Source organism: Anolis carolinensis, chromosome 5 (assembly GCF_035594765.1).
Source record: "Anolis carolinensis isolate JA03-04 chromosome 5, rAnoCar3.1.pri, whole genome shotgun sequence".
Taxonomy (NCBI): domain Eukaryota; kingdom Metazoa; phylum Chordata; class Lepidosauria; order Squamata; family Dactyloidae; genus Anolis; species Anolis carolinensis.
Genome location: NC_085845.1, coordinates 6,952,873 through 6,969,473, shown reverse-complemented (window position 1 = coordinate 6,969,473; position 16,601 = coordinate 6,952,873). Strand labels below are relative to the sequence as shown.

Below are 16,601 nucleotides of genomic sequence, written 5' to 3'. Positions count from 1 at the left end.
CTTTCTGCGGGAGATACATGCTGCAGCACATTTTGCAATAGTTTTTCAATGGGTTGTTGTGCATTTTTAAGACTTTATGGCCATGTTCCAGAAGCATTCTCTCTTGACGTTTTGCCTACATCTATGGCAGGCATCCTCAGACGTTGTCTGCCATAGATATGGGCAAAACATCAGGAGAGAATGCTTCTGGAACATGGACATACAGCCTGGAAAACCCATAGCAATCCAGTGATTCCAGCTATGAAATCCTTTGACAAGTTTTTCAATGAATCTCTCATCGAGCCTCAACCAATTCAACATAGGCAGGAAGCAGCCAGGCTTTGAAGCTGCAAGGCCATTCAATGCTAATCAAGCTGGCCAATTCCAACATTCACATTTTCCTCCAACAGACAAGAGTTCTTTCTCCCACCCTGGATATTATTCCACAGATATGTAAACCCCACTTGCCTAGTTTTCAACAGACCTCACAACCTCTGAGGATGCCTGGCATAGATGTGGGTGAAAAGTCAGGAGAGAATGCTTCTGAAACATGGCCAGACAGCCCGGAAAACTCACAGCAAGCCAGTGATTCTGGCCATGAAAGCCTTCGACAACACAATTCAACATTGTTTATGGCAGCCACAAAAACAAAGTTTCTGGAGTAGTACAACTACTTTCAAAGTAAGGACCGCACAATTAAACAGGAAATCATACTTTCAAACCAGGAACAGAAAATGTTTTCAATTTTTGTTGCATAGTGTTACTGTAGAATCAATTTGCTCAACCTTTGTGTGGGCTCAACATTCAATAGATTGACTCTAACTGGGGCTAAACAATAGGATTCCAGGCAATAATGGAGCTATCCAAGGTGCTGAACTGAGTCTGGGGCAACTACATGAAAATTCAGATTAAAGTCCAAAATGGATTCATTTCCAAGCTCCACAGATGCCCACAGTTGCCACTTGTCTGCAAGACTCTCTCCCAAAAACCAGAAACGCATAAACCACCTATTTTGGTTGTTTGCATGCCTTCAAGTTGTTCCTGAACAACGTCAATGTCTTCCTAGGGAAGAAATATCACTTTGGAAAAAGCTTGACCTAACACTAACCTCTATCCCTCCTTCCCACATTTCCCTTCCTTCCTTCCCTCCCTCCCTCCCTCCCTTCCTTTTCTCCTTCCTTCCTTCCTTCCTTCCTTCCTTCCTTTCTTCCTTCCTTCATTCTCTTCTTCCTTCCCTCCTTTTCTCCCTTTCTCCCCTCCTTTCCTTCCTTCCTTCTCTCCTTCCTTCTCTCCTTCCTTCCTTCCTTCCTTCTCTCCTTCCTTCCTCCCTCCCTCCCTCCCTCCCTCCCTCCTTCCTCCTTCCTTCCTTCCTTCCTTCCTTCCTCCCTCCCTCCCTCCCTCCCTCCCTCCCTCCCTCCTTCCTTCCTTCCTTCCTTCCTTCCTTCCTTCCTTCCTTCGCCTTCTCTTCCTTTTCTCCTTCCTTTTCTCCTTCCTTCTTTCCTTCCTTCCTTCCCACCTGTCTCCCATTCCCTTCCTTTTCTCATCCATTCATTTTCCCCTTTCTATCCTTTTGTTCCTTCCTTTCTCCTTCTCTTCCTTCCTTCCTTCCTTTTCTTCTTCCTTCCTTCATTCTCTTCTTCCTTCCCTTCTTTTCTCCCTTTCTCCCCTCCTTTCCTTCCTTCCTTCCTTCCTTCCTTCCTTCCTTCCTTCCTTCCTTCCTTCCTCCCTCCCTCCTTCCTTCCTTCCTTCCTTCCTTCCTTCCTTCCTTCCTTCCTTCCTTCCTTCCTTCCTTCGCCTTCTCTTCCTTTTCTCCTTCCTTTTCTCCGTCCTTCTTTCCTTCCCACCTGTCTCCCATTCCCTTCCTTTTCTCATCCATTCATTTTCCCCTTTCTATCCTTTTGTTCCTTCCTTTCTCCTTCTCTTCCTTCCTTCCTTCCTTCCTTCCTTTTCTTCTTCCTTCCTTCATTCTCTTCTTCCTTCCCTCCTTTTCTCCCTTTCTCCCCTCCTTTCCTTCCTTCCTTCCTTCCTTCCTTCCTTCGCCTTCTCTTCCTTTTCTCCTTCCTTTTCTCCGTCCTTCTTTCCTTCCTTCCTTCCCACCTGTCTCCCATTCCCTTCCTTTTCTCATCCATTCATTTTCCCCTTTCTATCCTTTTGTTCCTTCCTTTCTCCTTCTCTTCCTTCCTTCCTTCCTTCCTTCCTTCCTTCCTTCCTTCCTTCCTTCCTTCCTTCCTTCCTTCCTTTTCTTCTTCCTTCCTTCATTCTCTTCTTCCTTCCCTCCTTTTCTCCCTTTCTCCCCTCCTTTTCTCCCTTTCTCCCCTCCTTTCCTTCCTTCCTTCCTTCCTTCCTTCCTTCCTTCCTTCGCCTTCTCTTCCTTTTCTCCTTCCTTTTCTCCGTCCTTCTTTCCTTCCTTCCTTCCCACCTGTCTCCCATTCCCTTCCTTTTCTCATCCATTCATTTTCCCCTTTCTATCCTTTTGTTCCTTCCTTTCTCCTTCTCTTCCTTCCTTCCTTCCTTCCTTCCTTCCTTCCTTCCTTCCTTCCTTCCTTTTCTTCTTCCTTCCTTCATTCTCTTCTTCCTTCCCTCCTTTTCTCCCTTTCTCCCCTCCTTTCCTTCCTTCCTTCCTTCCTTCCTTCCTTCCTTCCTTCCTTCCTTCCTTCCTTCCTTCGCCTTCTCTTCCTTTTCTCCTTCCTTTTCTCCGTCCTTCTTTCCTTCCTTCCTTCCCACCTGTCTCCCATTCCCTTCCTTTTCTCATCCATTCATTTTCCCCTTTCTATCCTTTCGTTCCTTCCTTTCTCCTTCTCTTCCTTCCTTCCTTCCTTCCTTCCTTCCTTCCTTCCTTCCTTCCTTCCTTCCTTTTCTTCTTCCTTCCTTCATTCTCTTCTTCCTTCCCTCCTTTTCTCCCTTTCTCCCCTCCTTTCTTTCCTTCCTTCCTTCCTTCCTTCCTTCCTTCCTTCCTTCCTTCCTTCCTTCCTTCCTTCCTTCCTTCCTTCCTCTCTATTTTATATATTTATTTATTGAGTATTTAGTATATTTATTTATATACCACTCTTCCCAGCCCTGGGGACACTCAAGGCAGTATACAATATGTTAATGTCAGGAATGCCATGCCAACATATATACTATCTATATATATAAAAGAGTGATTGCATCACGGCAATTCACAAAACAACAAAAGTACAGGCCCCCCAACCTCAAAATTTGACAACACAACCCATCATCCACGCCTCAAGGTTGATACAACAAAAAGAAAAGAAAAATAAAGTCCTAATTAGAGGGAGAGCAATAATTTTTTTTATCCAATTGCTGCCAGTTTAGAGGGCTAATCTCTGCCCACTTGGTTGCCTAGCAACCAAGGGACAGCCAGGTTTCAGTTAGGGGACAGGCAGACTTAGGCCTCACTTAGGCTTCTTCCACAGATTATCTGATTTGCACTGGATTATATGGCAGTGTAGACTCAAGGCCCTTCCACACAGCTATATAACCCATTTATAATCTTATATTATCTGCTTTCCACTGGATTATCTTGACTCCGCACTACCATATAATCCACTTCAGTGTGCATTTTATACAGCTGTGTAGAAGGAGCCTGATATAATCCAGTTCTGAGCAGATAATATAAGATTAGAAATATACAGTAGAGTCTCACTTATCCAACGTAAACAGGCCGGCAGGATAAGTGAATATGTTGGATAATAAGAAGGGATTCAGGAAAAGCCAATTAAACATCAAATTAGGTCATCGTTATACAAATTAAGCACCAAAACATCATATTATACAACAAATTTGACAGAAAAAGTAGTTCCATGCGCAGTAATGCTATGTAGTATTTACAGTAGAGTCTCACTTATCCAACACTCGCTTATCCAACGTTCTGGATTATCCAATGCATTTTTGTAGTCAATGCTTTCAATATATCGTGATATTTTGGTGCTAAATTCATAAATACAGTAATTACTATATAGCATTACTGTGTACTGAACTACTTTTTCTGACAAATTTGTTGTCTAACATGATGTTTTGGTGCTTAATTTGTAAAATCATAACTTAATTTGATGTTTAATAGGGTTATCCTTAATTCCTCATTATCCAACATATTCGCTTATCCAACGTTCTGCCGGCCCGTTTATGTTGGATAAGTGAGACTCTACTGTACTGTATTTACAAATTTACCACTAAAATATCACAATGAATTTAAAACACTGACTACAAAAACATTGATTATGAAAAGGCAGACTGCGTTGGATAATCCAGAACATTGTATAAGCGAATGTTGGATAAGTGAGATTCTTCTTTAATATGAAATAATTACTGGGATAGAATAATGCAGAACAATATAATCTCTAAAACCAGGACAGTAAATAAACGGGAATTCCACACAGGAAACAATCAGGGCCAGCTAACACCTCCCAACAAAGTATTCCTATCATCAAAGTCTGGAAAATCCTCTGTTTTCTCAGGGCCACAGACAGTAGAAGCACATAAAATATCGCAAACAACACCACTCTGAAAACAAGGGAATTCCAGACACGAAACAATCAGGGCCAGCTAACACCTCCCAACAAAAAATTCACTCAGGGAGGAAACAGCCAGGCTTTAAAGCTGCAAGGCCATTGCATCCTAATCATTTTTCCTAATTGCAGCATTCATACTTGCCTCCAACAAACAAAAAAAACCAATCAGAAATATTGTATATTCACAACCTTTAGGAAATAATATCCCCTGATGGCGCAGCGTGTTAAAGCGCTGAGCTGCTGAACTTCTGGACCGAAAGGCCACAGGTTTGAATTGGGGGAGCGGAGAGAGCCCCCACTGTTAGCCCCAGCTTCTGCCAACCCAGAAGTTCAAAAACATGCAAATGTGAGTGCATCAATAGGTACTGCTCCGGCGGGAAGGTAACGCCGCTCCATGCAGTCATCCCACATGACCTTGGAGGAGTCTACGGACAACGCCGGCTCTTCGGCTTAGAAATGGAGATGAGCACCAACCTCCAGAGTCAGACACGACTGTACTTAATGTCTGGGGAAAACCTTTACCCTTGACCTTAACTACCACCAATTCCTCAATACTTTATTTCCCATACCACCAGACTTCGCCACAGCAACGCGTGGCCGGGCACAGCTAGTATACTATATAATTTAAAAAATCACTATAGCTAGACACAGACATATAACCATAAATTAAAACCATTAAAACAATGTAAGCATAGGCATATACAACATGTAACACTCAGAGAAAGCATTAAAAGCATCCTTATATAAATATTAAAATCACATGATCCAGAAATTGTACAGCATGGCCATTCCAATCGTCACTGCACATGTTTCTTTGTAAGTCTTTGCACTGCCTTGTTGGCCAAACGCCTGGCCCTACAACCATGTCTTAGTTTTCTTTCAAAAGGCCACGGGGGAAGGCGCTGATCTAATTTCACTGGGAAGAAAGTCTCAGAGCTGAGGAGCCACCACCGAGAAGGCCCTGTGTGTTGGGACTCAGCTGGAACCTCAGAGTGACTCTGATGGGGATTATGGGATTCAGGTTCAGAGTGTCCCTGTTGTAGAAGATGAGGAACAGGGAGTCTTTCCCACAGCAGGGAATGGTGTTGATGATACTGAAACTAGCCAGGTGCAAAGTGACTCAGAAAAGGAGGATAGTTCTCAGTCTGATAGCCGCCAGCAGATTGATGCTAACGAGCTGTCTGGCCTTGATGAAACTGAGCCTTTAGATCAAGCTGGCCGTTTGGAATTCAGGGTTCGCAGGAGTGTTAGAATAGCAAACAAGAAGGAGGTCAGAGACCAAAGAAATGCATTCATGCTATGCAAAGGGTATTAAAACAGTATGTTGGGAGACAAACCTTTGTCAAAGCAACTTCTCGCTCAAGCCAAGAAGCAAGCTCTCATTTTCCTGGATTATCTTGCAGCCTTTGTGTGTTCATGTTCATGGGACTTTGTCATGCATTAATGGAACCTTGTTGATTCCTTGTGATTTCTTGGATTATTCTTTGAAGCCTTGTTTTGGAACTTTACCTTTGCTTTTTAAGAACTGTTTAGTCTCTATTTTCTAATAAACTACAAAAGACTTCAACCTGTGTGCAGCCTGGTGTATTAAGCAAGGTGAAACTAGCCTGAGGTGCAACACTGTGTGTCATCCCCAACAACCGCACTTGCGACGCAGGTGGGACCGAGAGCAGGGCCTCCCCAGAAGATTTTAACCTCCGAGATAGTTCATAGGAGGAGATACATTCGGACAGGGAAGCTGGACCGGAACAGTTTTCCTCCCTTCCTTTGCAAGTGTGGCACGGGCCGGATCGGGTCAAAAGACCTTGGCAGGCCGGATCCAGCCCATGATCTTCAGTTCGGAGACTCCTGCTACAAGTCATGCCAACTGGCAAAGCACATTCTCACACTACCACTCCTGGTAAAATAAACTTGGAGACTGTGACTATCTCTCCATGGAGAACTTTAATTTAATTCTCCTATTAAGTCAATGAGGTGGTAATTGGTTGCATTAATCATTCCACCCCGCTTCCAATGCCACTTAAAAATAATAATAATGGAAGAGGCATACCCAAGGTCTGCTCTGCTCCGCACTGGTCAGCCGGCTGGTGATGCGCTGCTGAATGCTTGAAAAGGCAATGAAATGCAAGCAAAAGGAGCCGTCTATATAATGGTGATTAATAGCCAAGCTCATGGGTTCTGCACCTGGCTATTAGCAATCCCTGGGAATTTTTTAAAAATGATTAAAAGGTCAGCAGATGGGTTAGTTCTTGTATTTGGATGGTACTTAGTAATATTTCCACCGCATGATTAATATCCACGCTGTTCCGCACTTGGAAACATTAGAAGCTGTGGCTGCTGCTGACAACTGACCACTTCCTTCTTGATCATAGAATCACAGAGTTGGGAGAGGTCATCCAGTCCAACCTCCCTGCTAGGCAAAAAGACACAATTCAAACACTCCCGACAGATGGCCATCCAGAGGAGGAGATCCACAATGACTCTTGAAACAGATCCTTCACAAACTTTGGAGAAGTTCCATTTTCGAATGCAACTACATTCAACCAAGGCACAGGCTTAGGGTATTTTTCGTTTGGGTCTAGTTGGTGGTCATTCGGGGAGATGAGAATAAATAATCAATTCGTCAATTTATGGTGTGTTGTCATGGTTTGATTTGGGGCGTATCTACACTGTCATGGTTGTCATGATTTGATTTGGGTTGTATCTACACTGTAGAATTAATGTGGTTTAATAACACTTTAACCACCATGGCTAAATGCTAAGGAATAATGGGAGTTGCAGTTAATAACAACAACAACAACAACAACTTTATTTATGTACCGCCCTATCTCCTCAAGGGACTCAAGGTGGTTTCCAATACAATAGAAAACATACAAGTTAAAAACATACAGCAATTAGGACATAATACCACATGAACATAAATGCAAATCCAGTTTCACAAGGTGTTTAGTCTTTTCTGCTTTTAAACAGAGTCATATTTGGGATTTTATTTTTCTCCAGATTTTTTAGTATTGCATGTCTACACATTATATCATCTTGGAGATGGGACCCAAAATTCATTTATGTTTCAAATATGCCTTACATACATAGCTTTGAAGTGATTTTAAATGCAATAATTTTAAATATTTTTGTGCATGAAGCAAAGTTTACATACATTAAAACCACTAGAAAGCAAAGGTGTCACTATTTCAGCCAGCAAAATGGATAATTTTGCATTTTGGAGTATTTTGGATTTTAAAATATGCTCATGTTGTATATAGCCACACCAACTTCAGCAAAAACCCGGGAGGTTAGAAATTTGTTGAGTATCATACAAAAGGTCCACTTCTCTCTTCAGACAGAAGACATAACTTTTAAAGAGCAGAACCATTAATCAAATATAAATCTGACTGTCAATGTATTTACTTGAATCAAAGGTCAACGCAAGTTTCAGCAAATAGGCTTATTGTGCGGTAATAATGCAAACTTTGGGGTTCTTAAGCTGTGAAAACATTATATAGAGAGAGAGCAAACATACTTTATGCAATGGTCACATTTTGCAATAATGTTATATTCAAAGCCCAGCATTCAGCAAACAGTATGCCTTCAGGGATGTGTTATTGCCCCAACCTTATTTTCCATCTTCGTCGCTATGATACTTCATCTTGTTAATGGGAAGCTTCCCACCAGAGTGGAAATCATCTGTCGGACAGATGGTAAGATATTTAACCTCAAAAAACTGGAAGCAAAATCCATGGTCAAAACAACATCTATTATAGAACTTCAATATGCCAATGATAACGTAGGCTGTGTGCATTCAGAAGACCTACAAGCTACTCTAAACACCTTCGCAGAATCATACGAGAAGCTCGGCCTCTCACTGAACCAAGAAAACCAAGTGTTCTTCTAGCAGGCACCAGCCAATCCCTATGTACTGAGAAAAATATAGCTTAATGGTGTAATGTTAGCAAATGTTGACCATTTCTGCTACCTTGGCAGCCACCTCTCTACAAAAGTCAAGGTTGACACTGAAATACAACACCGCCTGAGCTCTGCAAGCGCAGCATTCGTCCGAATGAAGTGTAATCTAGCAGCTAAAAAAGCCAATGAGATTCTAGGCTACATCAATAGCAGTATAGGGTTAAGGTTGAGGAAAATCCATAGTACCATTCTCTTCTACTTTGGTCAGGCCTCCTTGCAGAAGCTTACAAAAAGCTTGGCCTCTCATTGAACATCAGGAAAACCAAAATGCTCTATCAGCAGGCACCAGCCAATCCCTCTGCAATGCCAGAAATATGACTTAATGGTGTTACATTAGAAAATGTTGACCATTTCCGCTCCCTTGGCAGCCACCTCTCCACAAAAGTCAACATTGACACTGAAATACAACACTGCCTGAGCTCTGCGAGCGCAGCATTCTTCCGAATGAAGTGTAATCTAGCAGCTTAAAAAGTCAATGAGATTCTAGGCTGCATGAATAGCAGTAAAGGGTTAAGGTTGAGGGAAATCCATAGTACCATTCTCTTCTACTTTGGTCAGGCCTCTTTGCAGAGCTTACAAAAAGCTTGGCCTCTCATTGAACATCGAGAAAACCAAAATGCTCTATCAGCAGGCACCAGCCAATCCCTCTGCAATGCCAGAAATATGACTTAATGGTGTAACATTAGAAAATGTTGACCATTTCCGCTCCCTTGGCAGCCACCTCTCCACAAAAGTCAACATTGACACTGAAATACAACACTGCCTGAGCTCTGCGAGCGCAGCATTCTTCCGAATGAAGTGTAATCTAGCAGCTTAAAAAGTCAATGAGATTCTAGGCTGCATGAATAGCAGTAAAGGGTTAAGGTTGAGGGAAATCCATAGTACCATTCTCTTCTACTTTGGTCAGGCCTCTTTGCAGAGCTTACAAAAAGCTTGGCCTCTCATTGAACATCGAGAAAACCAAAATGCTCTATCAGCAGGCACCAGCCAATCCCTCTGCAATGCCAGAAATATGACTTAATGGTGTAACATTAGAAAATGTTGACCATTTCCGCTCCCTTGGCAGCCACCTCTCCACAAAAGTCATGATTGACACTGAAATACAACACCGCTTGAACTCTGCGAGCGCAGCATTCTTCCGAAAGAAGCAGAGAGTGTTTGAGGATCAAGACATCCATAGAGATACCAAGGTGCTTGTTTATAAAGCTATTGTTGTCCCAACACTGTTATATGCCTGAGAAACGTGGACCATCTACAAATTTCACTCTCAACTTCTGGAATGATTCCATCAGTGTTGCCTCCAAAAAAATCCTGCAAATCTCTTGGGAAGACAGGCAAATGTCAGCATGCTGGAAGAAAAAGCAAAGACCACCAGCATTGAAGTAATCCTCCTATGCCATCAACTCTGCTGGACTGGCCACGTTGTCCGAATGCCCAATCATTGTCTCCCAGAGCAGTTACTATACTCCCAACTCAAGAATGTTGGTGGATAGGAAAAGAGACTGAAAGATGGGCTTAAAGCCAACCTTAAAAACTGTGGCACAGACACTGAGAACTGGGAAGCCCTGACCCTTGAGCGCTCTAACTGGAGGTCAGCTGTGACCAGCAGTGTTGTGGAATTCGAAGAGGCACGAATGGAGGGTGAAAAGGAGAAATATGCCAAGAGGAAGGTGCGTCAAGCCAACCCGGACTGGGACTGCCTTTTACCTGGAAATCGATGTCCTCACCATGGAAGAACATGTAGGTCAAGAATTTGGCTTCACAATCACTTACGAATCCACCACCAAGACACTGCACTTGTAAAGGCCATCATACTGGGGCAACGAAGGATAGTCTAAGTAAGTAAAGTAAGAAAAATATGGGATAGTTGTGTGTTTTCTGGGCTGTATGGCCATGTTCCAGAAGTATTCTGGAACATGGCCATACAGCCCAGAAAACACACAACAACCCTGTGATTCCAGCCATGAAAGCGTCCGACAACACATTAAGTAAAATACCGTATATACTCGAGTATAAGCTGACCCGAATATAAGCCGAGGCACCTAATTTTACCACAAAAAACCTGGGAAAACATTGACTCCAGTATAAGTCGAAGGTGGTAAATTTCAGAAATAAAAATAGATACCAATAAAATTACATTAATTGAGGCATCAGTAGGTTAAATGTTTTGGAATATTTACATTAAACTGTAATTTAAGATAAGACTGTCCAAATCTGACCCAATCATTATTCAATGTAAATGTGTTTATGTATCCTTTTAATAATAATAGAGTAAAATAATACATGTAATAATAGTAATAATAATAAATACAGGAAAATAATACAAGTAATAATAGAGTAAATAATCAATGCAACAATAACAATAACAACAACAACAATAATAATAATAATAATAATAATAATAATATCAGAGTGAAATAATAAATGTATTAATAATAATAATAATAATAATAATAATAGAGTAAAATAAATGTAATAGTAGCAACAATAATAGAGAAAAATAATAAATGTAATAATACCAATAATAATAGAGAAAAATAATAAATGTACCATATATTCTCGAGTATAAGCTGACCCAAATATAAGCCAACCAGGATCCTCACCCGAGCATAAGCCGAGGGGCTTTTTCAGTCTTAAAAAAAGGGCTGAAAAACTAGGCTTATACTCAAGTATATACAGTATTATGCATATAGAAAATTAGTAATCAGGAATTCTTGCCTTTTGTATTGAACATGTTTTCTAATTGTTCTTGGTCCTATAGATAATTCAATTTTATTCCATTTTATTGCACCTTTTCCCATCAATATCCTAACCAAATATTTTTTTCCAGTGACTATAATTCCCATCATCCCCATCATATCATATCTGGTGATGATAGGGACTATGGTTCCAACACATAGAGGAAAAACTATCATTTTAAGCAAAAAAATAAAAAGGAAAAATAGCCACCAAAGAGACATCATCATCCACCGATCTCAGTTTGCAAAGCGGTTGCTCAGGGAATATTCATTACAACTAAGAGCAACGAGGTAGTACTGATGACACCAGGCTAGACACGAGTCACCGGAGACGTCTTAATTTATATCCAGACAGCGGTAGGCCTCCGTCGCTCATTTTCTTGTCACTTAAGAACTTTATATATAGGAGTGAGTGTCATGTTTTCAAGCACAGCCCCGGCGAGAAATTCACTTTTTTCACCCACGGCCCCATTTCTTCCATTAAGCACATATTAAAACCCAAAGTGTTTACAGAACTTGTAATATTCACTTTGTAAAACATGCTCAAGATCAAACGCGGCTTTTCAAACCGTGCTTGCATAACTTTTGGGGTGGATGTTAATTCAAAACAGTAGCCAAAGGGGTTTCTTTCTGGCACCCAATTATCCCAGGCAGCTAACTTTATTCTTGCAAAAGGAAGAACCATAAGAGATGGTTTTCATGCACACATACATTTGGAAAAGCATGACTTTTTAGCGACATAACCATTTGACAAACCTGAATCTCCAAAACCATTTGGAACTGTGACTTTTTTTGGAGATGAACTGGCCTTTACAGGATTTAGAATAATCATAACTTTTTTGTAAAGTATGACCTTCCCAAGAAGAGTTAAAAACTCACTTGAATCAACCTTCTCCTTAGTGATAAACATCCACTAGTATTCATACAAGGCAATTTAGGTTTCTCAGTTGTTAGACTGATATCCCTGGTTTTCTCTCCGAACTGTTAGGAACAAAGGTAGGCCAATGCACAAAATACGAGGGTTGAATGAAAAGTAATGCCTCCACCTTCGTAACTCCTCAACAGATGGTGGTCCTGGTCTGTGGCAGGTCCTGGCTTGTTCTGTAGACTCTCCTCTACTATTCCATTTGGCAGGAAGCCTTAGCATCAAATAGTTGTGTTGTGTTGTTGAAGGCTTTCATGGCCGGGATCATAGGGTTGTGGTATGTCTTTCGGGCTGTGTGGCCATGTTCCAGAAGTATTCTCTCCTGACGTTTCGCCCACATCTATGGCAGGCATCCTCAGAGGTTGTGAGGTATGGATAAACTAAGTAAGGAAAGGAAAGAATATATATCTGTGGAGAGTCCAGGGTGTGGCAAGCGTCCTTTGTCACTGGGCATCCACCCAAACATCCAATTCACCATGGAAAAAGAAAAGGAAGGAAAACTGCCATTTCTAGATGTTCTGGTCATCCGCAAACTCAATCAACAATTGGGCCACACAGTTTACAGAAAACCTACACAAACAGATAGATACCTTCATAAAAACTCCAACCATCACCCAAGTCAAAAAAGGAGCACAATCAAAGCCCTGACAGACCGTGCACAAAGAATCTGCGAACCTCACCTCCTCCAAGGTGAACTCAACCACCTAAACTGGGCTCTACAGGCCAATGGAGACTCCACCACAGACATCAGAAGAGCTGCAAGGCCAAGAACAAGCCATGAGAGTCAAGACAAAGATCCACCCAGAGGAAAGGTATTCTTACCATACATCAAGGGAACCACTGACCGCATAGTCAAGCTGATGAAGAAGCACAACCTACAAACTATCTACAGACCCACAAAGAAAATCCAACCAATGCTACGGTCAGCGAAGGACAAGAGGGATCCTCTCTCCTCTGTAGGAGTCTACTGGATACCATGCAGCTGTGGACAAGTCTACAGAGGGACTACCAAACGCAGCATTGCCCAAACAAGAATCAAAGAACATGAAAGGCACTGCAGACTAATTCAACCAGAGAAATCAGCCATAGCAGAGCATTTGATGAACGAGCCTGGACACAGGATATTATTTGAGAACACAGAAATGCTGGACCATTCCAACAACTAGCAAGCTGTTTGTGGTGATTGTGTTGATGTGAGTCCTGTGCGTCGTTGGGCGAGTAAGTTTCAAGATGTTGAGGTGGGAACATCTGACTTGTGTGACAAACAAAGAATTGGATGTCCTGTGACAGCAACTACCGAGTTTCACAAGCAAAAGGTTGACAAATTGATTCAGGTCTATTGTCGTATCACTCAGAAATTTCAAGCATAATCGGCATTTCACAAGAATGTGTGAGTCACATTATTGCTTTGCTTGGCTCTCGGAAGATCTGTGCACGATGGGTTCTGTGAGACACCGGTTGCGGAAACAGAGTGTCGACTTCTTCCGTGACGGCTTCAGAAAACTTGTTCATTGTTGGCAGAAATGTATCCAATTGTCTGGTGATGATGTGGAAAAGCGAATAGTGGTCATTAAAGAGAATGTTCTAAGGATTATTTCTGCGTTTGATTTATTAAAATACTCCCAGGTGTTGTTCTCTTACATATAAAAAGCCTCCATGAAAATTTAGGGGAAAATAAATGAGTCTTTGAGATGCTTCAAGGCTCTGGGTTGCTTTTCCTCCAAAGAAAACCCAACCCTGAAATGTTTGCCAACACTAACCATCCGGTACTTATGACAAATTGAATAATTGCATGCAGCATTTTCATCTAGAAATCTGGAAAGCTGCCCATTGTATGCAAAGGGCTCTCTGTTTTTTCAAATAATTAATTGAATTTTCCACATATTGGGCGATTTAGTTCATTTCCCCCCCACCTTTTATTGTGCGTCTCCTATCCGCCCCTGCTGAGGTGGCAAAAGTTATTCATTTAATACCATTTATTAAATTTCTCCCACAATACAGAAAGAGGCAGGTTATTATTGCTCAGTGGGCAAAAATGAACATCTTGCAAGAACCAATTTTTCTCGCCCAGTTTGTGGTGCTAATAAACCTTAACAGAAAGCAACGGTAACTATAAATTATGAGGATGCAAGCTATGGCTTCTGGGGTTGAATCCAGAAATGGATTTTAAAATGTACCTTCTCACTTCAGTCTATATTACAGGGCTTTTGGGGAGATAGATAGATTAGATAGGTAAGATATTGGGTTGTTGTGAGCATTTATATGCACACATTCCGCCAGCAAACACTTGGGATAATTATTATTATTATTATTATTATTATTATTATTATTATTACAATTATTATGACTCGCCTTTCTCCGAAGCCTTGAGACAGGTTACAACATAGAATTAAAATACAATGAATATCTAAAAGCACACAAAAAGCATTCAAAACACATACCATATATACTCGAGTATAAGCCAACCCGAATATAAGCCGAGGCATCTAATTTTACCACAAAAAACGGGGAAAACATTGACTCCAGTATAAGCCGAAGGTGGTAAATTTCAGAAATAAAAATAGATACCAATAAAATTGCATTAATTGAGGCATCAGTAGGTTAAATGTTTTTGAATATTTACATAAAGCTCAAATTTAAGATAAGACTGTCCAACTCGGATCAAACCATTATTCTCATCTTCTTCAATGTCAATGTGCTTACGTATCCTTTTAATAATAATAGAGTAAAATAATACATGTAATAGTAATAATAATAATAAGGTAAAATAATACATGTAATAATAATAAATAGAGTAAAATAATAAATGCAATAATAATAATAAGATCAGAGTGAAATAATAAACATATTAATAATAATAATAAAAATAGAGTAAAATAAATGTAATAGTTGCAACAATAATAGAGAAAAAAAATAAATGTAGTAATACCAATAATAATAGAGAAAAATAATAAATATACCATATATTCTCGAGTATAAGCTGACCCAAATATAAGCCAACCAGGACCCTCACCCGAGTATATATAGATTAAAAACACAGGTTAAATATACATATTAAAATCATCCATATCTTTAAAATGTCAATTTAAAAGTAATACAAAAACCACAGACTTTTGTTATATAGTTTGTTCAGAGTCAATCTTACTGAAGTCTATGGGACATACATTGGTAGACATTCATGAGATCAGAGTTTGGAGTTTTTAGGCACACCATGCGCAGTTGCGCACTCCTTTCTTGCATTAAAGCATAGATAGACCCTGGTGCAAATATAAGTACAGTAGAGTCTCACTTATCCAACGTTCTGTATTATCCAACGCAGTCCACCTTTTAATAGTCTGTGTTTTTGCAGTCAATGTTTTCAATACATTGCGATGTTTTGGTGCTAAATTTGTAAATAGAGTAATTACTGCATAACGTTATTGTGTATTGAACTGCTCATTCTGTCGAGTTGTTGTAAAACGTGATGTTTTGGTTCTTAATTTGTAAAATCATAACATAATTTGATGTTTAATAGTTTTTTCCTTATTATCCAACATTTTCGTTTATCCAATGTTCTGCCAGCCCATTTATGTTGTATAAGTGAGACTCTACTGTACTCCAAAACTCGGGGATGGGGATCCAAAACAATTTTGGATAATTGTATAACACATCATAACAACCATTTGTTTTTAGAGAGAGAGAGCCAGCACATTGCTTAGCCATAAAAACCTATTGATTGATCTGGAGCAAGTCACACTCTCTCAGCCTCAGAGCCAGCCAACGCCAAAACTTTTCAGAACAAATCTTCACTTCACTTCACTTTATTTCTTAATTAGTCGCTCTCCACCAGAGTGCTCCGAGCGACTTACAATTTAAAATATCATTCCACAATATAAAAACATTCAACCTAAAAACATTCAACAGTGACTATTTGGCAAATTAGATCTCATTTACTTAAATGCACAACCAAACAGCCAAGAAAAGTCTTTAGGATCGCAAGAAGTGGAAACGACTTGAACACACACAAAGGAGAAAGAGCCAAACAATCCACACTGCAAAAGCAAATTCAATTTTTCTTCCCAAAGAGCCCTCCTTCCCCTTCCAAGACTGCTTTCTTTCCAAAACTGTTCATAAGGAGATTTATACTCACAGGCTGGACAACAGGAGATGCCTCGCAACAATCACACAAATTCCTAAGAGTGTAAGAAGGTGTTTCCAAACACTAGTGGTTCTGTGTGAAGACACAGGTGAGTGCATCAGCAGGGCTAGATTGCTCACCTGAGAGAGGAATGCAACTTTTAGGTGTTAAAGGAGAATCCTGTTACTTCTAAGAGTTGTTAGAAATGCATGTGGCTGACACAGAATTAGAACCGGGCTCAATGCAAGAAGAAATAGAAACTGGTGTACATCTGCACTGTGGAATGAATGCAGTTTGGCACCACTTAAACTGCCATACCTCCATGCTTTGGAATCCTGGAATTTGTAGTTTGGTGAGGCACCAGAACTCTT

The 16,601-nt window shown here is 40.6% G+C and overlaps 1 protein-coding gene across 1 annotated transcript in view; it reads right to left on the bottom strand.

The window, feature by feature from the left end:
• The window catches only part of slc4a11 (solute carrier family 4 member 11), a 300,006-nt gene extending 283,654 nt beyond the window's left edge, over positions 1–16,352 (bottom strand). Inside the window, exon 1 of the mRNA XM_062980865.1 lies at positions 16,243–16,352. The gene's annotated coding sequence lies outside the window, so the exon portion shown is untranslated. The remainder of the gene's footprint in view (positions 1–16,242) is intronic.
• Between the last annotated feature and the right edge of the window lie 249 nt (positions 16,353–16,601).